Source organism: Camellia sinensis, chromosome 2 (assembly GCF_055761805.1).
Source record: "Camellia sinensis isolate YWXY chromosome 2, ASM5576180v1, whole genome shotgun sequence".
Lineage (NCBI taxonomy): Eukaryota > Viridiplantae > Streptophyta > Magnoliopsida > Ericales > Theaceae > Camellia > Camellia sinensis.
Window position 1 is genome coordinate 30,351,414 of NC_138962.1, and position 21,836 is coordinate 30,373,249.

Sequence of the window (21,836 nt, forward strand, 5' to 3'; positions counted from 1 at the left end):
CCTTCGTCTTACACCGTTGTTTAATTTTTTTCCCCACTAGCCATCGCTATAAATAAAGACATTTTTTTTTCCCGACGAAAAATATTTCAGTCGCCAATTGGTCTACAAATTCTTCAAAAATCAAATTCCTCCCTCCAAAATTTTTAATAATATTGCCGACTAAAATTTAGTCGCTAAAAGTAAAACAAATACCGACTAAATTATTTTTGATAGCTAAAGATTATACATTTAGGAACCAAATTATTTTAGTGGATAAAATGTATAACTTGGCCGACCACTTTTTTGGTCACCAAAAATAAAAAATAAAATTTATGTTTTTTATTCAATGACTAAATTAATTTTGTAGGCAAAAAATATTATACAGCAACTAAAAATATTTTGGTTGCCGAAAATTAATATTTGCCGACCAAACCTTTAATCACCAAAGATTAATAGCAAACATTATTCTAGCTTTTTGTTGACTAAATTTATTTTAGTAGGCAAAAATTGATATACGATGACTAAAACAATTTTTAGTAGCCTAAAACAAAAACTAATGCCGACTAAAACAATTTTTAGTTGCCTATTGTGGCATATTTAGTGACTAAATTTTTTTTAGTCGCCAATAATTAAGATACCACTACTAAAAAAAATTAGTAGTTAAAAACCATATTCAATGCCGAACAATTTAGGGTATGTTTGGTTTGTGTTTGAGAGATGTGTTTTAGAGATAAAAAGTACGAAAAGTTGTTTGGTTTGATTTTTTTTAAAAGATGTTTTGGAAAATTATTTTGAGAGAGAGTTTTGGAAAAAGTGATTGATTTGATGTGTGTGAGAGAGAGATTTGTTTGGAAAACTTGTTTGGTTTACAAGTTTTGAGAAATTTTTTTGGAAAAATTTGTTTGGTTTGATTACTTTTAAAAACTTATTTGTAGAGAAAATTTCTCAAATTTTTTTCAGAAATTCAAACCAAACGAACCCTTAATTTTTAGTCGCTTATTCTACAACTTTTGGCGATTAAAAAAAAGTTTAGCCGCCAAATTTGATTGCCAAAATGTAAATTGTTGTGGTGATTGGGACAATGACATATTCCACTACCTAAATTTACATTATTCGGAAGTTGCCTCAAATTTTGGTGGTTATTTTATTTTATATCCTTTTCACTAAAATTTTAAATCAAGTTGTATTGGCATATACTTGGACATATTGCTTAAAACAAATGAAACAAAAACAACCAAATCGTATCAAGTTGTATTCGCATATACTTGGACATATTGCTTAAAACAAATGAAACAAACCAAATCGTGTCAAGTAATCTTACATATTCCATAATAAAAGTTCAAAAATGGAAAATGATTTGTAACTAGAAATTCATATAAAAAAGGAAAAAATATCAATAAATCAAGTTGGGGTCAGGCATTGTTTAATCTTATTTGGTGAGAATAACACGTGTTGAAAAGTCGTCAGCACTTGAAAAATCGTTAGAAAAGTCATCAAAAATTTGGCCAATAAGTCCTTAAAAAGATGCCTAGCGGCCGGCGACAGCAGCTGGTGACAGTGAGCTGTAATACATAGGTGATATTGAATAGATAGATGACACGTGTAAAAATAGTGACACATTTGAAAAAAAAAATGATATTTGAAAAAATCTACAAATTTTAAAAATAGAGCTTTTTTCAAAAAAAAATTATAAACAAATAATGACCCATTTGTTTTAAAATTAACGCGCACACAAATCTATCACCTTACTATATATGAATTTTTTTGTACAAATTTCTTTTATATAACACTACGCTTTGAAAAAAAAAAATATATATATATATATATATATAGTTGTAGTTGTAGTTGTATAAAGACCTTGTTTGAGAATAGGCTATTAGTAATTTTTTGATTTTTTGAGTAAAATATGAGGTAAAAAATTAGTATATTTGAAATGATTTTTTAATTTTTTACGAAAAGATGTGCAAAAAATAGAGAAAAAATGAAATTTTTGACTTTTTTTACATAGGTTACAGGTTTTTTGATTTTTTTAGCCTGTGTTTGGCAAGTGAGTTTGTAGGTTTTTTTGGCTATTTTAGCCACAAAAAACAAAATAGGCTATTTTAGCCATAACAAACAAAACATCACATTCAACCCATAATCATTACATTCTTCTCTCACAAAAAAACTCAAAAAAGTCAAAAAGCCAAAAAGCCATTCCCAAACCAAACTTTTAAGCCCAGGCTAAAATAGTCAAAAAAACTAAAAAGCCAAAAAGCCAACCCACTTCCCAAACCAAGCCTTAATAACTTTTTAACATTTAAACTAACAATGTTGGATGCCAAACAAGGCTTAAGTTGACATAATAATTTCACAACCATTCCATTGAATTATGTACTAGTAGATATTTCTCTTACAACTACAGCTATTCAATGGAGAGCATATAAATTCAGGATCAATTAGTGTAAGCAATGCCCACCACTTTTCCCTTTCTTTCTCTTCAGTTTTTTTTTCTCCACGATGGCTTCAACCCCAGCTGAAGAAATAGTCCCCGATTTTCCATCCTTCATTCGAGTTTACAAAGATGGCAGAGTAGAACGACTCAAAGGCACCGATATTGTCCCTCCCTCAACCAATCCCGACACTGGTGTCCAATCCAAAGACGTCGTAATCAATCCAGAGACTGGTTTATCTGCCAGGCTCTACATTCCCAACAAACCAGATCACAATAAGCTTCCTATTCTACTCTACTTCCATGGTGGAGGCTTCGCCATCGAAACTGCCTTCTCTCCCACATACCATAACTACCTCAATTCACTTGTGGCCGAAGCCAACGTCGTTGTCATCTCTGTTGATTACAGAAGAGCCCCCGAGCACCTTCTTCCGATCCCATACGATGATTCTTGGGCCGCCGTCAAATGGGTTGCTTCTCACTCCACTGCTAATGGTGGAGAGGTATGGCTAAAGGAGTATGTTGATTTTGATCGTGTGTTCTTTGCAGGAGATAGCGCAGGTGGTAACAAAGTACACAACATGGGCATGAGGGTCGGGTCGGAAGGACTGGATAGAGCGAAGCTTGTTGGGATGGTTTTAATCCACCCGTATTTTGGTGGGTAGGACTTGATTGGTGGTGAAGAAGCTAACTTGGTTGGAAAATCTGTTGCTGACAAATTCTGGGTCTTTGTCAACCCGTCAACAAGTGGGTCCGATGACCCGTTATTCAACCCGGCTAAGGATCCAAAACTTTCGAGCCTGGGTTGCAAGAAGGTGTTGGTATGTGTAAAGATTTGATGAGGGATAGAGATTGGTATTACAAGGAGGTGTTGGAGAAGAGTGGGTGGCGAGGAGTGGTGGAGGCTGTGGAGGCTAAAAGGGAGGACCATGTATTCCATTTGTTTAACCCCACTTGTGACAATGCTTTGGCTATGCTCAAACAAGTGGCTTCTTTCATGAATGAGAGCAAAGCCTAGCGATTGTGTTATGTGGTGAACTTACTTCTATAGTTATCTTTTTCATAAGAATAACAACTATAAACAGGATTAAATACCAAATGAGACACACTAATTTTATAAAGAGTGCATCTTATATATGAGTTTCATTTCTCGTGAGATATTTGTATTAAATTCTATATTTAGTCTCTATATCCGTAATATTAATATCATTTTTTAATGTAATTTTGTAGCATCTATCAAATGTTGTTTCTTGCAACATTTGATTAATGAATAAATCAATTTACAATTCTGCATTATATGTTATCACCTAGTAGTATAATTAAAATTCCCTCCTGTTCCTTTCAAATCTTTTTGAAGTTGTGTGATTTGGAGGTGATAATATGTGATGATTAATTATAGTATTATTGTTTGGGAGATTCCACATGGGTAAATACAAATTGAACAAAGATTTGTGATTTTGTTTTTGGTGATTCTAAATCACCACCTTAAAAAAAATGATATTATTGTGGGGTTGGTTTTAAATTTTGATGGGTATTTTATTTCATATCCTTTTCATTGACTAAAATTTTCAATCAAGTTGTATTAGCAGATACTTGGACATATTGCTTAAACAAATCAAACAAAAATAACCATATCTACAAACTTTGAAAGATTGGTAAAGAGAGAGAGAAAAGAGAGAGACTGAAATGAAAGATTGGTATATTCAATTTCTGTTATTGTATTTGTGTGTTTACAAGAGAATGAGCTCTCTCTCTTTATAGAGAGGAGAAGGAGACAATAGAGCACCGAAAGCAAAAGACAATACATTAAAACAATATAAAAGCTACTGCTAAAGTTGAAAGTGTGTGGTAGTGGGTGTTTGCCCTTTACAGCTACAAATGCACTATAGTGTGATGTATATTATATGTTAATAGCCCCCCGCAAACTCAAGGAGGGTAGGCATCGACCAAGTTGAGTTTGGAAACAAGATCACGGAAGCGCCCAGGAGGATGAGCCTTGGTGAAAATATCAGCAGGTTGATCGGCAGAAGCAATAGGGAGAAGATGAACAGTACCACGTGTAACATGCTGTCGAATGAAATGACAATCAATCTCAATATGCTTGGTGCGATCATGAAAAACATCATTGTGAGCAATCTGAATGGCACTCTGATTGTCACAATAAAGAAAGGTAGCGCCAGAAGAGGAAACACCCATATCAGTGAGAAGCCAGCGAAGCCAGAGAAGTTCCTGAGTAGTGTCAGCAAGAGCTCGGTATTCGGTGCTAGAACGGGCAGTGAGGGATTGTTTCTTGCTACGCCAAGTAAGAAGAGAATCCCCTAAGAAGAAACAGAATCCCGTGGTGGAGCGTCGATCCGTAGGATCCCCAGCCCAATTAGCATCAGAAAAGGCACGCAGTTCAAGAGAGGATGAAGCAGAGTAGTGAAGGCCATGGAACAGAGTGCCTTTGAGGTATCGAAGGATGTGGAGTAGAGCAGTATAGTGGGGAGTGCGAGGAGCCGACATGTACTGACTAACAATGTGAACAGCATAGGCAATGTCAGGACGAGTCACTGTGAGATAGACAAGACTACCGACGAGCTGGCGATAAAGAGTAGCATCATTGAGGAGAGCCCCATCGAGAGGAATGAGACGAATCTGAGGATCAACTGGAGTAGATGTAGTTTTGCAATCAGTAAGACCAGCACGAGCTAGAAGATCGGATGCATATTTGGCCTAAGATAAATAAGAACCAGTAGAATCATGAGAGACTTCAAGGCCTAAAAAGTAGTTAAGAGTACCAAGGTCCTTCATCTCAAACTGATGGTGGAGAAAACGTTTGAGGTGGAGAATACCAACGGCATCATTACCAGTGATAATCATATCATCCACATACAGAAGGAGAAGAGTGGTACCATGAGGAGTAGTCCGTATAAAAAGAGCAGAGTCATAGGAGCTAGAGGTGAACCCGAAGTCATGAATGGTAGAACTGAACTTAGCAAACCAAGCACGGGGTGCCTGCTTGAGGCCATAGAGGGCACGCTGTAGTTTGCAAACCTTATGAGGGGGAAAAGTAGACCCAGGTGGAGGTTGCATGTAGACCTCCTCAAGAAGATTGCCGTCGAGGAAAGCATTTTTGACATCCATTTGAAAGAGCTCCCAGTGGCGAGCAGCAGCAACAGCCAGTAAACTGCGAACAGAGGTAAGCCGAGCAACAGGGGAGAAGGTTTCCTCATAATCAATCCCATATTCCTGGTTGAAACCCTTGGCAACAAGACGAGCTTTGTAGCGTTCAATAGAGCCATCAGAATGAGTCTTGATTTTGTAAACCCATTTGCAGCCAATCGCAGTTTTGCCAGGAGGAAGATCAACAAGATCCCAAGTATAAGTTTTGTCCAAAGCTTGAAGTTCATCAGTCATAGCTTGCTGCCAAAGAGGATTAGTACAAGCCTCACGATAGGAGGTAGGTTCATAAGTAGAAAAGGAAGCAGACCCAACAATATAATCACGAAGGTGGATAAGAGGTTGAGTTACCCGGTGTGGTCGACCCGTAGGAGGATCGGTGGGAAGAAGAACCGGTGGAGAAGAAGGTGGTGCAGGGAGAGGTGGACCTTCAGGGAGAGCAGTCTGGTCGGGAGCAGGAGTGAGCAAGGGCGTCTCAATGAAGGAGGAACCTGTATCAAAAACATCAGAGAAGAGATCTATGGAAGGATTAGTAAACAGTACATTATTGGAAAGTGCAGGTAAGTGAAAGGAGGATAGGGAGGAAAACATTTGGTGCTCCCAAAAAACGACATGGCGGGAGATACGAAAACGTTTAGAGAGAGGGTCCCAACAGCGAAAACCTTTATGTTCAATTCCATACCCAAGAAAGCAACAAAGATGAGAACGAGGTTCAAGCTTGGTGTGTTCATGAGATTGAAGGAGAACAAAGCAGGCAGAGCCAAAAATCCGAAGATTAGTATAGGGAAGGGGAGTGCCATGCGGACGTTCAAAAGGAGTTTGATTATGGATGACAGGGGTAGAAGCACGATTGATAGTGTAGACAGCAGTGAGGGCAGCTTTCCCCCAAAAGCTTTCAGGGCAGGAAAAAGAGAGAAGGAGAGCGCGAGTAGTGTCAAGAATATGCCTATGTTTCCGTTCAGCACGGCCATTTTGCTGGGATGTGCCAGCATAGGAATGATAAAGCAGTGTACCATGACTCTGAAGAAAATAAAGGAAATCTGAATCCCGATATTCCATAGCATTGTCAGAGCGAAAAAGTTTGATGGATTTGGAAAATTGGGTGTGGATCATTTGGGCAAATCGATAATAAAGGGTTTTGAGTTCAGACCGAGTTTTCATGAGAAAAATCCAAGTAAACCGGGAAAAATCATCAATAAAAACAACAAAATAACGAGATCCCCCCATAGTAGTAGTAGGGAGGGGCCCCAAATATCCGAATGTATAAGATCAAAAGGTGCACAGGAAACAAAAGTACTTTTATTGAATGATAAAGCAGGTTGTTTGGCAAGTTGACAGGGTATACAATCGAAAGTATTTGGAATTACATGACCCAATTGTCCACTAGAACCAAAGACTTTAAGCGATTAATAGAAATATGCCCTAAGCGACAATGCCAAAGATGAAAAGGAGATAATGAGGAAGCAGATGCAGGAGCAGCGATCTGAGGAGAGTCAGGAACATGAAGGTGAATGAGCTCATAGAGACGTCCGTGCTTACGGCCGATCCCAATAGTCTGCCCCGTCTGAGGGTCCTGTACCAAACAATGAGTAGCAGAAAAGGTGACAGTTAGATCAAGTTCACATAATTGACCAATAGAGATAAGGTTTAAAATGAGAGCAGGGATATGATAAACTTGCGCTAAAGATAAAGAAGATGTGGAAACAGTACCAATATGACGAACAGTCATGAGAGAACCATTAGCAGTTTGAATTGAGGGAATATGAGGAGATGAAGATATGGAAGAAAATATAGTGGAACTGGAGGTCATATGATTACAACAGGCAGAGTCAAAATACCAAGAAGAGTTACCTGGAATTACAGACAAAACAGTATGAGGAGGTGTACCAGAAGGGGAGAGAAGGTGTTTGAACATGGCCTCGACATCCGTTAGAGAAAAGAGAGGGGTAGACGGAGCAGGAGACTCAGAAAAACCCTCAACGGCAGCAGCAGCAATGTGATGAGACTGATTCCCGGAACGATGAAAGCTCCCTCGAGGAGAACCACCGCGAGAAGAGTGGCTATTGGAGGATGAGCGGGATAGATTGCGAAAACAATCCTGTTGCAGATGACCAGGACTAAGTTTGTTGCAGTATCGGCAGGTTCTGACGGGGCAATTGACCAGGAGATGTGTTGAAGAAAGGCCCCGATTCTGACAGTAGAGGCAGGCAGTGGTCCGCTGGGTGAATGATGGCCGGTACGGAGGAGTGGCAAGAACAGAGTCCACATGATGAGTTTGGAGAGTACCAAGACGAGTCTCCTCTGATAGCAACTCAGAAATAGCTTGTTCCAGAGTGGGCAAGGGATGGCGATGAAGAAGAGAGGCACGTACGGGCTCAAAAAATGAAGTGAGAGCCATGAGAAAGTGCACCAACCTTTGCTAATTACGATAGGCAGTAAATAAAATAGCATTTTCTCGGTGAGGCCAAGTCGGTTCGGAAAGAGCAAGCTGGTTCCAAACGGAGTACATTTGAGAAAGGAAGTCATTGATGGACTGACTAGATTCTTGGCGCATCTGATGAAGTTGGCTCTGAAGTTGATATTGATGAGCAAGACCAATAGTCTGGTATCGTTCTTTCAAAAAATCCCAGATGTCTTTTGCAGGAGTAGTGACAGAGTCAAGCTGAAAGTGACCAAACTAAAGACTGATAGAGGTAACAGAAGTATTTCGAAACCAGGTAATGATTTGGTAATTCTTACTGTCCCATTCCTCAAGGCGATCTTCATATGTAGGAGTAGCAGGAGAAACAGTGGTTTCAGCAGTGTCTTTCACCGGTTGGGTCATGTCCCCGGTGATAATTCGCCAGAGCTTCTTTCCTTTGAGGAAGGAAGACATGGCTTGGGCCCATAGAACATAGTTGGAACCATTCAAAATAACGGAAATGGGATGGGAGGCATCATGACGATCCATAATAATAGTTAAGTAGAGCTAAATTGATAGGAATAGACCTGTAGGTGCAAAATTAGGTAAAACAGAGTGTACCAGTGAGTCCGGAAGGTCGAAAATAGCTAGAAAAGGTGGGCTGTGTAGAGATGATGTCAGCAAGATGGAAAATGATGTCAGCGGCGCACGTTAGCAGAGAAGGCGTGCGGTACACGGTAGCAAAGAGGGCGTGCGGCGTATAGTAGCAGAATGGCGCACACGGGTGCACAATAGCGGAACGGCGCACGCGCGGCTCACGGTAGACGAATGGCGCACGCGGGTGCACGGTAGCAGGCGCGGCGCACGAAAGGGTAGAGTGGAAGGCGCGTGAAGGCGCGTGTGAGCGTGGCAACAGAAGCAGAGACGCGCCGAGTAAAAGGGCGGCGCGTGAGAGTGCGTGAGAGCGTTTCTGGTGACGGGCTTGGTGCCGTTGGAATCGTAAGGAGATTCCGAGCTGTTTGGTGTAGTTCCACTGTGTACGGGACTAAGCACCAAAATTGAAGAATGCCAGAATTGCATTATTGTGCTCTGATACCATGAAGGATTGGTAAAGAGAGAGAGAGAAAAGAGAGAGACTGAAATGAAAGATTGGTATATTCAATGTCTGTTATTGTATTTGTGTGTTTACAAGAGAATGAGCTCTCTCTCTTTATAGAGAGGGGAAGGAGACAATGGAGCACCGAAAGCATAAGACAATACATTAAAACAATATAAAAGCTACAGCTAAAGCTGAAAGTGTGTGGTAGTGGGTGTTTGCCCTTTACAGTTACAAATGCACTATAGTGTGATGTATATTATATGTTAACAAACTTAATGATACAAGGTTAAAAATTCCTACAAATTGACTCGATTGAGATCTCTTTTCATTATATTATTTAACGGATGTGAAAAAATCACTTTGATATTTGCATTCATTTTGTTTGGTGTCATAATTTTTTTATTTTTTTTTTTATTTATTTTTTACGCCGGTAACATGGGCAATTAATTTTCTTTATAAACCTCTCAATTGACTGATCTTTTAACATTTAAAAAATACTTTAATTTTTAAACTTTGAATACAATCATAAATTTAATAATAATAATTGTGTGCACACGCTTCTCATCCCCACCCCTTACAACTACAACTATTAAATGGAGATGACTAAAATCAATTAGTGTAGGATCAGCAAAAAGGCCACTACTTTTTTTCTCTCTCTTCATCTTCTTGTCCACTCTTCACAATGGCTTCAAGCGGAGCTGAAGAAATAGTTCATGATTTTCCATCCATTATTCGAGTTTACAGAGACGGCAGAGTAGAACGACTCCGAGGCACCGATATTGTCCCTCCCTCAACCAATCACAACACCGGTGTCCAATCCAAAGACGTGGTAACCGATCCAAAAACTGGCTTATCTGCCAGGCTCTACCTCCCCAACAACAACCCACATCACAACAAGCTTCCTCTTCTTGTCTACTTCCATGCTGGTGGCTTTTGCATCGAAACCGCCTTCTCTCCCACATACCAAAACTATCTCAATTCACTTGTGGCCAAAACCAACGTCGTTGTGGTCTCTGTCGATTACAGAAGAGCCCCCGAGAACCCTCTCCCAATCGCCTATGATGATTCTTGGGCCGCTGTCAAGTGGGTTGCTTCTCACTCCTCCGGGGGTGGTGGTGAGGTATGGCTAAAAGATTATGTTGATTTTGATCGCATGTTCTTTGCAGGGCATAGTGCAGGTGCTAACATAGCACACAACATGGGCATTCGGGTAGGGTCGGATGGACCGGATGGAGTGAAGCTTGTTGGGATGGTTTTAATACATCCATATTTTGGAGGGAAGGACCCGATTGGTGGTGAAATTGTTGGAAATGGTAGAAAAATTCTAGGTAAAACCAGAATTTTTTCTCAAGTTTGGTCTATTTTTTAGGTGGGCCCCGTGCATCGATTTACACGGGTCAAAGTGGTAACGCGTTATATGCCGCGTAATGATTCACGTGGTATATTTGGTTGCTCAAAACCATTACCAAGTGAATGGGAAATTGAAGCCAAAGTGTGCTCCATAGAAATGGAGTTTTGGTGGAAATTCCTTAAGGTTGTAAATTGGCTTGTCCCACATTGATTTGGTGGGAAGTTTTGAAAGGGTTTATAAGGCATGGATTTGGTACTTGAGGTGTGCCCCAAGGGGTACCCAAGTGTTTTAAAGGGAGAGGTTATAGACAAAATGGGCTAGACCCATTGGACCCAAAAATCACCACACACGCGCGCGCGCCGCCGCCGTCTGTCCGGGCGGGCTGGGCTGGGCCTGGGCTTGTTCGGCCCAATACTAATCTTTTTGGGCAAAAAACATTTGAATCTAATTTTATTTTTTGGTAAAATAAAATCCAGAATTCAAATTAAACTGATTTGGATTTTTTGTACATCCAAACAGGGCCCTTCCCGTTTTCAAACAGAAATAAACTAGTTTGGAATTAGTGCACACCCAAACAGGGCCCTTCCTGTTTTTTGCTATCTGTTTGAATTATTAACAGATTCAAATCTGTTTGAATTATTAACAGATGTTTGAATTCAAAACCAACAGGTTTCATACCTGTTCAATTTAAAACCAAGAGCCACCTTTACATCTATAAATAGGACCACCCTCATTTGATGTTATGAATTCAGAAATTTCGTATTTCACCTCTGCTTATTCTATTCTTCATTTTGTTGCATTTTATTTCTGAAAGAAAGACTGTAAACACTTAGTGTGTTCGTAAGGCAAACAATTTGTAGTGCTGCTATTGTTTGTGGTAGATCATTTCATCCTGGGAGATAGACGTCCAAATTCTGAAAGCACCATAGAGAGGACGAATCTGTCTTAAGGGCACAGTGTCAAACACTAGACTTGATCAGAAAATAATTCGAAAAAATTAAATCAAGTAAGTTATTTAATTTATTTTCAGTGTTGGTTTTATTTATTAAATCAGATTTAAATTTTGTTTTTGTAACAAAATAAAATCTGTTATTTATTTATTTATTTATTATTTCGAGTTTGATTTTTGTAATCAAACAAATTCTCTCATTTTCTTTATTTCTTTAAATTCTAATTGTTGTTGTGTACACAATAGAATTAAATCTTTTAAATACAGTGAAGATTGTCCAACAATTAAATCTTAAGACAGAATCCTTTTTTTGGTATCTTCATTGTATTTAATTTTCTGTGTTTTCAAAGTAATATTCTGGTTGGAAAAATAAATAGTGATTTATGCTATTTGACAGATAGTAGTAATATACTGTCTCTTTTCTTTGACAACTAGTAGTAATATACTGGTGTCATTAACAATTGCAGAATATTATTTGGTATTACAGAAAATTATTATGATATTTTATTTTTCTAGTTTTAGTAACAAGGAAAATAAAATTATTTTGTTGTTATAATTTATTTTCTGGTTTTAGTAACTAGAAAATTAATTTGTGTTTTAATTTTTTCTGATTTTTGTAATCAGAGATTATGGCTACTACAACTGAAACTGCATCTGGCAGTGGTACTCCTATTGTTACACCTACATCGGTTCCTATCCAGAACCATGTTCATGTACCAATCAATCATGGAGAAAAATCGGAAAAATTTAACGGTACCGAGTTTAAGAGATGGCAGCAGAAGATGCTGTTCTATCTTACGACTCTTAATTTGACCCGGTTTCTCCATGAAGAGGCTCCAGCACTTAAAGAGGGTGAATGTGATCGGCAAGTTGTTGCCGCTGTAGATGCTTGAAAACATTCAGATTTCCTGTGCAGAAACTACATCCTAAATGGCCTTGACAATATGCTGTATAATGTATACAGTCCTCTGAAAACAGCAAAAGAATTGTGGGATTCTTTAGAGAAGAAATACAAGACAGAAGATGCCGGCACGAAGAAATTTGTCGTGGGTAAATTTCTGGACTTTGTAATGGTAGACTCCCAAACGGTAATTTCTCAAATTCAAAGTTTTCAAATAATTTTGCATGATATTCATTCAGAAGATATGTCTCTTAGCGAGTCATTCCAAGTCGCTGCTTTAGTGGAAAAGTTACCACCGGCTTGGAAAGATTTCAAAAATTACTTAAAACATAAACGCAAAGAGATGACTATGGATGAATTGATTGTAAGATTAAGAATTGAGGAAGATAACCGAAAGGCTGAAAAGAGGAATGGGAAAAATCCCATTGAGTCCAAGGCTAATGTGGTTGAACAAGTTCATAAATCACATAACAAAAAGAGGAAGTTTACTGGAGATGGTCCTAAACAAGGCGATAATAGCAAGAAGTTCAAAGGAAAATGCTATAACTGTGGCAAAACTGGACATCGAGCTTCTGACTGCCACCGCCCTAAGAATGATCATGGAAGTACAAGTAAGAAGACCACCAATCAGGCCAATGTAACAGAATTGAATTACATCTCTGATGGAGTGAATGACATCAACCTTTTTGTTGTAGTGTCTGAGGCTAACTTGGTTGGAAATCCCAAAGAGTGGTGGGTTGACACTGGAGCAACTCGTCACATATGTGCGGACAAGAAAATGTTCACTACCTACAATGAGGCTGCAAATGGTGAACAACTTTTCATGGGAAATTCTTCTACTTCTACTGTGGCTGGACAAGGGAAAGTGATCTTGAAGATGACATCAGGGAAAGAACTAACCCTCAACAACGTACTGCATGTACCTGACATCCGGAAGAATTTAGTTTCTGGGTCTTTGTTAAGTAAAAATGGTTTTAGACTTGTTTTTGAGTCTGATAAATTTGTATTAACAAAGAGTGGTATGTATGTTGGTAAGGGATACATGAGTGATGGTCTCTTTAAATTGAATGTAATGACAGTTGTACCAAAATTTGCTATGAATAAGAATAACACATCTTTTGTTTATATTCTTGAGTCAAATTTATGGCATGGTAGATTAGGACATGTGAATTTTGATGCTTTGCATAGATTAATTGGTTTAGATCATATACCAAAGTTTGAAATTAACCCTAATCATAAATGTGAAATTTGTGTAGAAGCGAAACTAACTAAGGCTCCATTTAAATTGGTTGAAAGAAAAACCGAACCTCTAGAATTAATTCATACTGATGTATGTGATTTAAAATTTATTCAAACTAGAGGAGGCAAAAAGTATTTCATAACATTTATCGATGATTGCACAAGATATTGTTATGTTTATTTACTTAGAAGTAAAGATGAAGCCTTAGAAATGTTTAAACTCTACAAAATAGAAGTTGAAAATCAACTTGGTAAAACCATTAAAATGGTTAGAAATGATAGGGGTGGTGAATATGATTCACCATTAAATGAATTTTGTGCATAACATGGCATTATTCACCAAACTACAGCCCCTTATTCTCCACAGCAAAATGGAATTGCTGAAAGGAAGAATAGAACCCTCAAAGAAATGATGAATGCCATGTTACTAAGTTCAGGTTTACCACAGAACTTGTGGGGGGAAGCAATATTGTCTGCTAATTATGTTCTTAATAGAATACCCCCACAAGAAAACCAACAGCACTCCTTATGAATTGTGGAAAGGTTGACCACCTTCCTACAAATACTTAAAAGTGTGGGGGTGTTTGGCAAAAGTTGAAGTTCCTGTTCCTAAAAAGACTAAGATTGGACCAAAAACAGTAGACTGTGTGTTTATTGGTTATGCTCAGAATAGTAGTGCATATCGGTTTCTGACTTATAAATCAGAAATACCTGATATAAATGTGAACACTATTATAGAGTCAAGGAATGCTGTGTTTTTTGAACATGTCTTTCCTCACAAGAAAGGACAGGAATTAAGTTCACAGAAAAAAACTTATGATTGTACACAAAGTCAAGAGACTAATGACAATCAAACACAAGAGACTAGTAATAGTCTCGACCAACAGGATTTAACTAATGATGAACCAAGACGAGGTAAGAGAGCGAGAACATCAAAATCCTTTGGTCCAGATTTTCTGACATACTTGTTAGAAAATGAACCTCAAAGCTTTAAGGCAGCAATGACAGGTCCTGAAGTACCTTTGTGGAAAGAGGTTGTTAATAATGAAATTGAATCTATTATGTAAAATCATACTTGGGAATTGGTGGATCTTCCACCAAGTTCTAAACCTCTTGGATATAAATGGATATTCAAGAGAAAAATGAAAGCAGATGGTTTAATTGACAAGTATAAAGCAAGACTTGTTGTTAAAAGTTACAGACAAAAGGAAGGTTTGGACTATTTTGACACATATTCCCTTGTGACAAGAATAACATCCATTCGCATGCTTATTTCTATAGCAGCGTTGTTTAATTTAGAAATACATCAAATGGATGTTAAGACAGCTTTCTTAAATGGTGATCTAAATGAAGAGATCTATATGAAGCAACTCGAAGGGTTTGTAGTATCAGGACAAGAAAAGAAAGTGTGTCGACTTGTAAAATCCCTTTATGGATTAAAACAAGCACCTAAACAATGGCATGAAAAATTTGATCATGCAATGCTTCTAATGGGTTTAAGATAAACGAATGTGATAAATGTGTCTATGTTAAAAACACTGACCAAGGATATGTCATAGTTTGTCTTTATATGGATGACATGCTTATCATTGGAAGCAGTCAAAACATGATCAAATCAATTAAGCAAATGCTTAACAAAAGATTTGATATGAAAGATATGGGAGTCGCAGATGTTATATTAGGAATGAAAATTACTAAAACATCTGACGGTTATGCATTATCTCAATCTCATTATATTGAGAAAATTCTTGATAAATTTATCAAGGATGATTTGAATTTAGCTAAAACACCTGTAGACATCAGTCTTTATTTATCGAAAAATAAAGGTGATGCAGTGTCTCAGTTAAAATACTCCCAAATCATTGGAAGCCTAATGTACCTAATGAATTGTACTCATCCTGATATAACTTATGCTATCAGTAAATTGAGTAGGTACACTAGTAACCCCGGATAAGACCATTAGAAAGCGATCATGGTTTGAACTTTACTCGATATCCAGCAGTACTTAAAGGTTATTGTGATGCAAATTGGATATCGGATATTAAAGATTCAAAATCCACAAGTGGATATGTCTTTACTCTAAGAGGCGCTGCTGTTTCTTGGAAATCCACGAAACAAACTTGCATCGCACGATCCACAATGGAATCCGAGTTTATTGCTTTGGACAAAGCAAGAGAAGAAGCAAAATGGCTTCGTCACTTCTTAGAAGACATTCCAATGTGGCCGAAACCTGTGCCAACTATTTGCATTCATTGTGATAGTCAATCTGCAATAGGCAGGGCACAGAATCACATGTATAACGGTAAGTCACGACATATTCGTCGTCGACATAATACCGTAAGGCAATTGTTGTCAAACGGAATAATCTCAATAGATTATATAAAATCTAAAGAGAACATTGCAGATCCGTTAACAAAAGGTTTGACAAAAGAGCTAGTGTATAGTTCATCAAAGGGGATGGGATTAAAGCCTATTACATAAGAGTCGTCATAATGGTAACCCTACTTATATGACTGGAGATCCCAAGAACTAAGTTCAAATGGACAACTAAGTTATATATGGCTCACCAGAAATCACCAAGGGATTAAAAATTTCCTACCCATTCCTATGGTGAGAGCGATATCTGCAACATATGTTATCTGCAGGGGTATAAGGATAAGCTTTGCTTTTAATGATTACTTATATCTTGATTAAGGCATAAAATCAAGATGAGTATAGGGGGATACTCACAATAAGAATCACCTATATGAGTGTTGATCTGGGGCCGGTTCTATGAGAATGAAGAGGCTAAATTCTCTAGAAACACTTATGAAAATCAGGCGCGTTCAAGGCCAAAATGAACACAACAGTGAGAACCACGATGTGTTAGAAGATATTTTGTGTGAAATCTATTGTCTTGGCTTACACAAACGGCTGAACAATTCAAGGCATCGCGTCCATTGGTTAGCCAGTAAGTCCGATAGGTTATCACTAGGGAAGGTTCAAGGCCGAAAACTACCTATCCTGATGCAAGATATTTTCGACTTATACTCTTTCGTTAAAGTCTGCATATTGTTGCATTTCCGTTGTCATCAAATTCCATTCATGTGGGGGATTGTTGGAAATGGTAGAAAAATTCTAGGTAAAACCAGAATTTTTTCTCAAGTTTGGTCTATTTTTTAGGTGGGCCCCGTGCATCGATTTACACGGGTCAAAGTGGTAACGCGTTCTATGCCGCGTTGTGATTCACGTGGTATATTTGGTTGCTCAAAACCATTACCGAGTGAATGGGAAATTGAAGCCAAAGTGTACTCCATGGAAATGGAGTTTTTATGGAAATTCCTTAAGGTTGTAAATTGGCTTGTCCCACATTGATTTAGTGGGAAGTTTTGAAAGGGTTTATAAGGCATGGGTTTGGTACTTGGGGTGTGCCCCAAGGGGTACCCAAGTGTTTTAGAGGGAGAGGTTATAGGCAAAATGGGCTAGACCCATTAGACCAAAAAATCACCACACACGCGCGCGCGCGCCGCCGCCGCCATCCGTCCCGGCGGGCTGGGCCTGGGCTTGGGCGCGGGTGCGTGGTTGGGTTGGGCTTGTTCGGCCCAATACTAATCTTTTTGGGCCAAAAACATTTGAATCTAATTTTATTTTTTGGTAAAATAAAATCCAGAATTCAAATTAAACTGATTTGGATTTTCTGTACATCCAAACAGGGCCCTTCCCGTTTTCAAACAGAAATAAACTAGTTTGGAATTAATGCACACCCAAACAGGGCCCTTCCTGTTTTTTGCTATCTGTTTGAATTATTAACAGATTTAAATCTGTTTGAATTATTAACAGATGTTTGAATTTAAAACCAACAGGTTTCATACCTGTTCAATTTAAAATCAAGAGCCACCTTTACATCTATAAATAGGACCACCCTCATTTGATGTTATGAATTCAAAATTTTCATATTTCACCTCTGCTTATTCTATTCTTCATTTTGTTGCATTTTATTTCTGAAAGAAAGAGTGTAAACACTTAGTGTGTTCGTAAGACAAACAATTTGTAGTGCTGCTATTGTTTGTGGTAGATCATTTCATCCTGGGAGATAGACGTCCAAATTCTGAAAGCACCATAGAGAGGACGAATCTGTCTTAAGGACACAGTGTCAAACACTGGACTTTATTAGAAAATAATTCGAAGAAATTAAATCAAGTAAATTATTTAATTTATTTTCAGTGTTGGTTTTATTTATTAAATCAGATTTAAATTTTGTTTTTGTAACAACATAAAATCTGTTATTTATTTATTTATTTATTATTTCGAGTTTGATTTTTGTAATCAAACAAATTCTCTCCTTTTCTTTATTTCTTTAAATTCTAATTGTTGTTGTGTACACAATAGAATTAAATCTTTTAAATACAGTGAAGATTGTCCAACAGAAATGACTAACATGGATAGATAAGCGGCTTGCGACAAACTCTGGGGTTTTGTGAACCCCGTCAGCTGAGGGCGGGTGTGATGACTCGTTATTCAACTCGGCTAAGGATCCGAAATTGTCGAGCCTGGGTTGCAATAAGTTGTTGGTATGTGTAGGTGAGAAAGATTTGTTGAAGGAAAGAGGGTGTTATTACAAGGAGGAATTGGAGAAGAGCGGGTAGGGAGGGGTGGTGGAGATTGTGGAGTCTGCAGGGGAGGACCATGTGTTCCACTTGTTTAACCCGACTTGTGACAGTGCTTTGGCTATGCTGGACCGAGTGGCTCCTTTCTTGAATCAGGACAATTAATGAGGAACGGTCATTTATTTGTTTGTTTGGTTTTTGTTTTTGTTTTTTTTTTTTCATTTGTTTGTTTTTTTTTTCTTTAATAAATTACATCTATCAATTGCTATCTTGCATCATTTGATTGTGTGGCCCAAGAATCTCCTATCTCCAAAAATTCATGTCCTCATGTCTCAAATTATTCACAATCATTGAATATGTCATGGGATTTTCAAATCTTAAGGTTCTCAAATAATTCAATGATTATGAGTGATTTGAGACACGGGAATAAAAAATTTTGAGAGACAGTGGATCTTTGTTAGATTGCGTGAGACTTGACGTTTTGTGTCTAGTGAAAATTAAATTTTTTACTGTTTTTATTCATAAATGATGTTATAATGATATTTGATAAATTATGATTATAATCATAAAAATAAAAAATAAAATGTAACACGATTATTGCGAAGAAACTCTCAAATGAGAGGGTGAAACCCAAGACTGAAAGGCAAGTTTGTCCTTTAATTACAATATTTGAGTTTGATTTTTTTTTTTTTTTAATGTCAACTCTCAACATTAACAAGTAATGTATAAATTCAGTCAATTTTGACGAAATTAGCAACAAGGAGGAGGTAAAATACAAAATTATTATAACTATATAGAATGTCCACTACAAAAATTTTAAAAATCAAAATTTATAGATAAAATTAGTTTTTGGAGATTAAATATTTTTGTTACAAAAAGTGTTGTTATTATATTTTTAACAACGAAAATTAGACATTAGTAATGAATTATTATCTTTTTGGAATCAAATTGTCTCAAAAAATAAATCATTTTTAGACCAAATTATTTTGTCCCTAAAAGTCTATTTATTAGTGACATTTTCAAAATTTTGTCGCTTAAAGCTATATTTTTTACTTTTCGAAACGACCTTTTACCGACTATTCTCATAACGATAGAAATTGATTCCTAAATATCTTTTGTAATAGAATTTTCACTTTTAAAGACTAAAATATTCTGTCTCTAAAATTCTTATATGTTATAGTCTAGTTGGCCACCATGTCTTCCTTAGGGCTTAGCCCCAAAGAGGTCATGGGTTCAATTCCTTTGCCAATGGTGGAAAATTTTTCTCCTATAAGAGTTAATCTAACAACCAATAACTGATATTTGCCGATAAAAAAAAAAAAATGATTATTTTAAATGACAATGAATAAAGTGCTTAAGAGCAAATCATAATGGTGTCCAGAATATACGACAAAAGCCGAAGATAGGTGCAATTATTATAAAAGAGTATATTGTTATTCTAATTTAAGAAATAAAATAATTTTTAAAATTTAATGATGTGATAATGTATTAAAATATCTAAAACAAATTATTTCTCATATATATGTATATTTTTTAATCATTAGAGAGTTATCTCATTTATACATCACTCAATTTAAAAAGTAAACTTGTATATCATTTCTAATTATAAAATTCCAGTGAAAATTTATAGGGAAAATAACAATCTTAACTATTCTAAATTTTTTCATAAATTTATTATTTTTAGAAGTTACCACTTAATCTTAACTTCTCAAAATTTATATGAGTTCGACAAATTCATCAGCTTTTTCTAATTTTTATCAAATATTTTGTGTAGTTTGATTTGGTTTTGAAATCAATTTTTAAAGATAAATTTCTAAGAGGAATTTTTTAAATTTTAAAATTTGTTTAGTTGTATATTTTGAAACAGTGGTGCTACACGCATCAATTGTATACTAATTAGTATACCAACATATGTTATAATATTGTCACTTCAAAACTCTGAGTCCAATCATTATACAAATTATAAAGATTCAAAACCTCTAAAATTATGTGGTATCATCCGTTAGTATACTAATTAATGTGGTGTTTTGAAAAATTGGTAAAAAGTTGATTTTTTTTTTCCTTTTTTAGTCTATTTTGTCTTTTTATGAGTAAAAAATGTGAGATGTGATGTGACTTAAAATAGGTAAAAAATAAAAAATTGGCTTTTTTTTTTTTTGCTTCCCAATGTACCAATTTGTGCATATAGTATTATTCATTTTGAAAATAGTTTTGTGGTTTTGTAATTTGTGATAATTTGTAATTTTTTTTATAATTAAATAAATAGATGTGACAGAAAAAATGATTGATTGACATGTAAGATATAAAAAAAATGAGAAAAGAAATAATAATAAAAAAAGTGATTTAAAATAATAAATTAAATAAATTTTAAATTTTAAATTTCGAACTCTCAAATATTGTTTTCAAAACTAAACTAGACAAGGCCCAAGATTCCTATAATAAAAGATGTCTTGGAAATGTCTTTAGCAAGCCGGCAATGTGCCATTTTGGGAACATAGTAAAAAGTCACGTTTTTGGATAAAATGTCCAAAAACGTGGCTGTCAAAAAAGCCAAAAAAGTCATTTGGCAAGTGCTAAAAACGCAGCCCTAAAATTACAAATTAGGGCCTATGAAAAATAAATAAAAAAATAACTCTCTTATGTTGGGTAAGGGTATTTTGGTCATTTTAGTTTGATTTGACACCATAAATAAATATTAAACTAAAAAGCAAAAAGCCAGCTTTTTACCAACTTCCCAAATCACTTCCAAAAAAGTCAAAAAACTTAGTAAAAAGCCAAAAGTCAGCTTTTTACCAACTTCCCAAAACAACCCAATATCAAAGTCGAAAAATCATTTAGATGTTGCTTGGAAATGTCTTTAGCAAGCCGGTTTCTGGGTTGAAAAATCATTTAGATGTTGCTTTATGTCGTCAGAAAGCTGACAGACGGTGGTCGGCAGCCGAGCTAGTGACAATGAGGTGGAGCAAATATGTGATATTGAGGGGTCTTTTTGGAACACATTAAAAAAATTAGTTTTTTGGTTTTTAAACTTTTTTTTAGTTAAAAAAGTTAGTTTTTTTTTACCTAAAATAACTTAGTTTTTTGTCAAAAAAAGTCATCAAAAAATTAAAAAGTCAATTTTTTACCAATTTTTCAAAACACCACTGAATACGTATGTGGATGATAACTGATATATATATATATATATATATATATATATATATATATATAATAAGGCATTTGAGAAGCTAAATAAATAAATTTTGAATAAGATATTGTTATGCAAGTCTAAAAATTAGATTTAATTTTCAACTCTAATAATGTGTCAATCAATATAACTAAGGTAGCACACTCTCTCCTATATTTTTTCTAATTATCAACCAATCATATCAATCACATATCATTAAATTTAAAAAATGAATTTACAAAAAAATTTGTATAACAATTTTCCTTTGAATAGAGAAATGTTCTTTTAGAGAAATAAAAGCACATACATATGCTATCTCATTTTATATGAATTTTTTTGCACAAATTTCTTTTACAGTAATGATTCAGACCCCTGCAAAATATCACCCTCACAACCCCCACTCACTTATGATTGGTCCAAGTAAGAAAGAGAAAAAAAATACAAACGCATCATTGGTCCACATCACTGTGGGGGTGGTGGGGGTCTCCTCGAAAGGGGGTCCCAAACATCTTCCTTTCTTTTATATAATACTCTTTGAAAATTCTTACTAATTGACTGGATTGAGATATTTT

General features: G+C 36.2%; 2 pseudogenes; both read left to right on the plus strand.

Moving 5' to 3' along the window:
• Nucleotides 1-2,319: 2,319 nt before the first annotated feature.
• On the plus strand, nt 2,320-3,708 carry LOC114300264 (putative carboxylesterase 12 pseudogene; annotated as a pseudogene).
• Nucleotides 3,709-6,050: 2,342 nt separating this feature from the next.
• Nucleotides 6,051-18,584, plus strand: LOC114300275 (putative carboxylesterase 12; annotated as a pseudogene).
• Nucleotides 18,585-21,836: the final 3,252 nt, after the last annotated feature.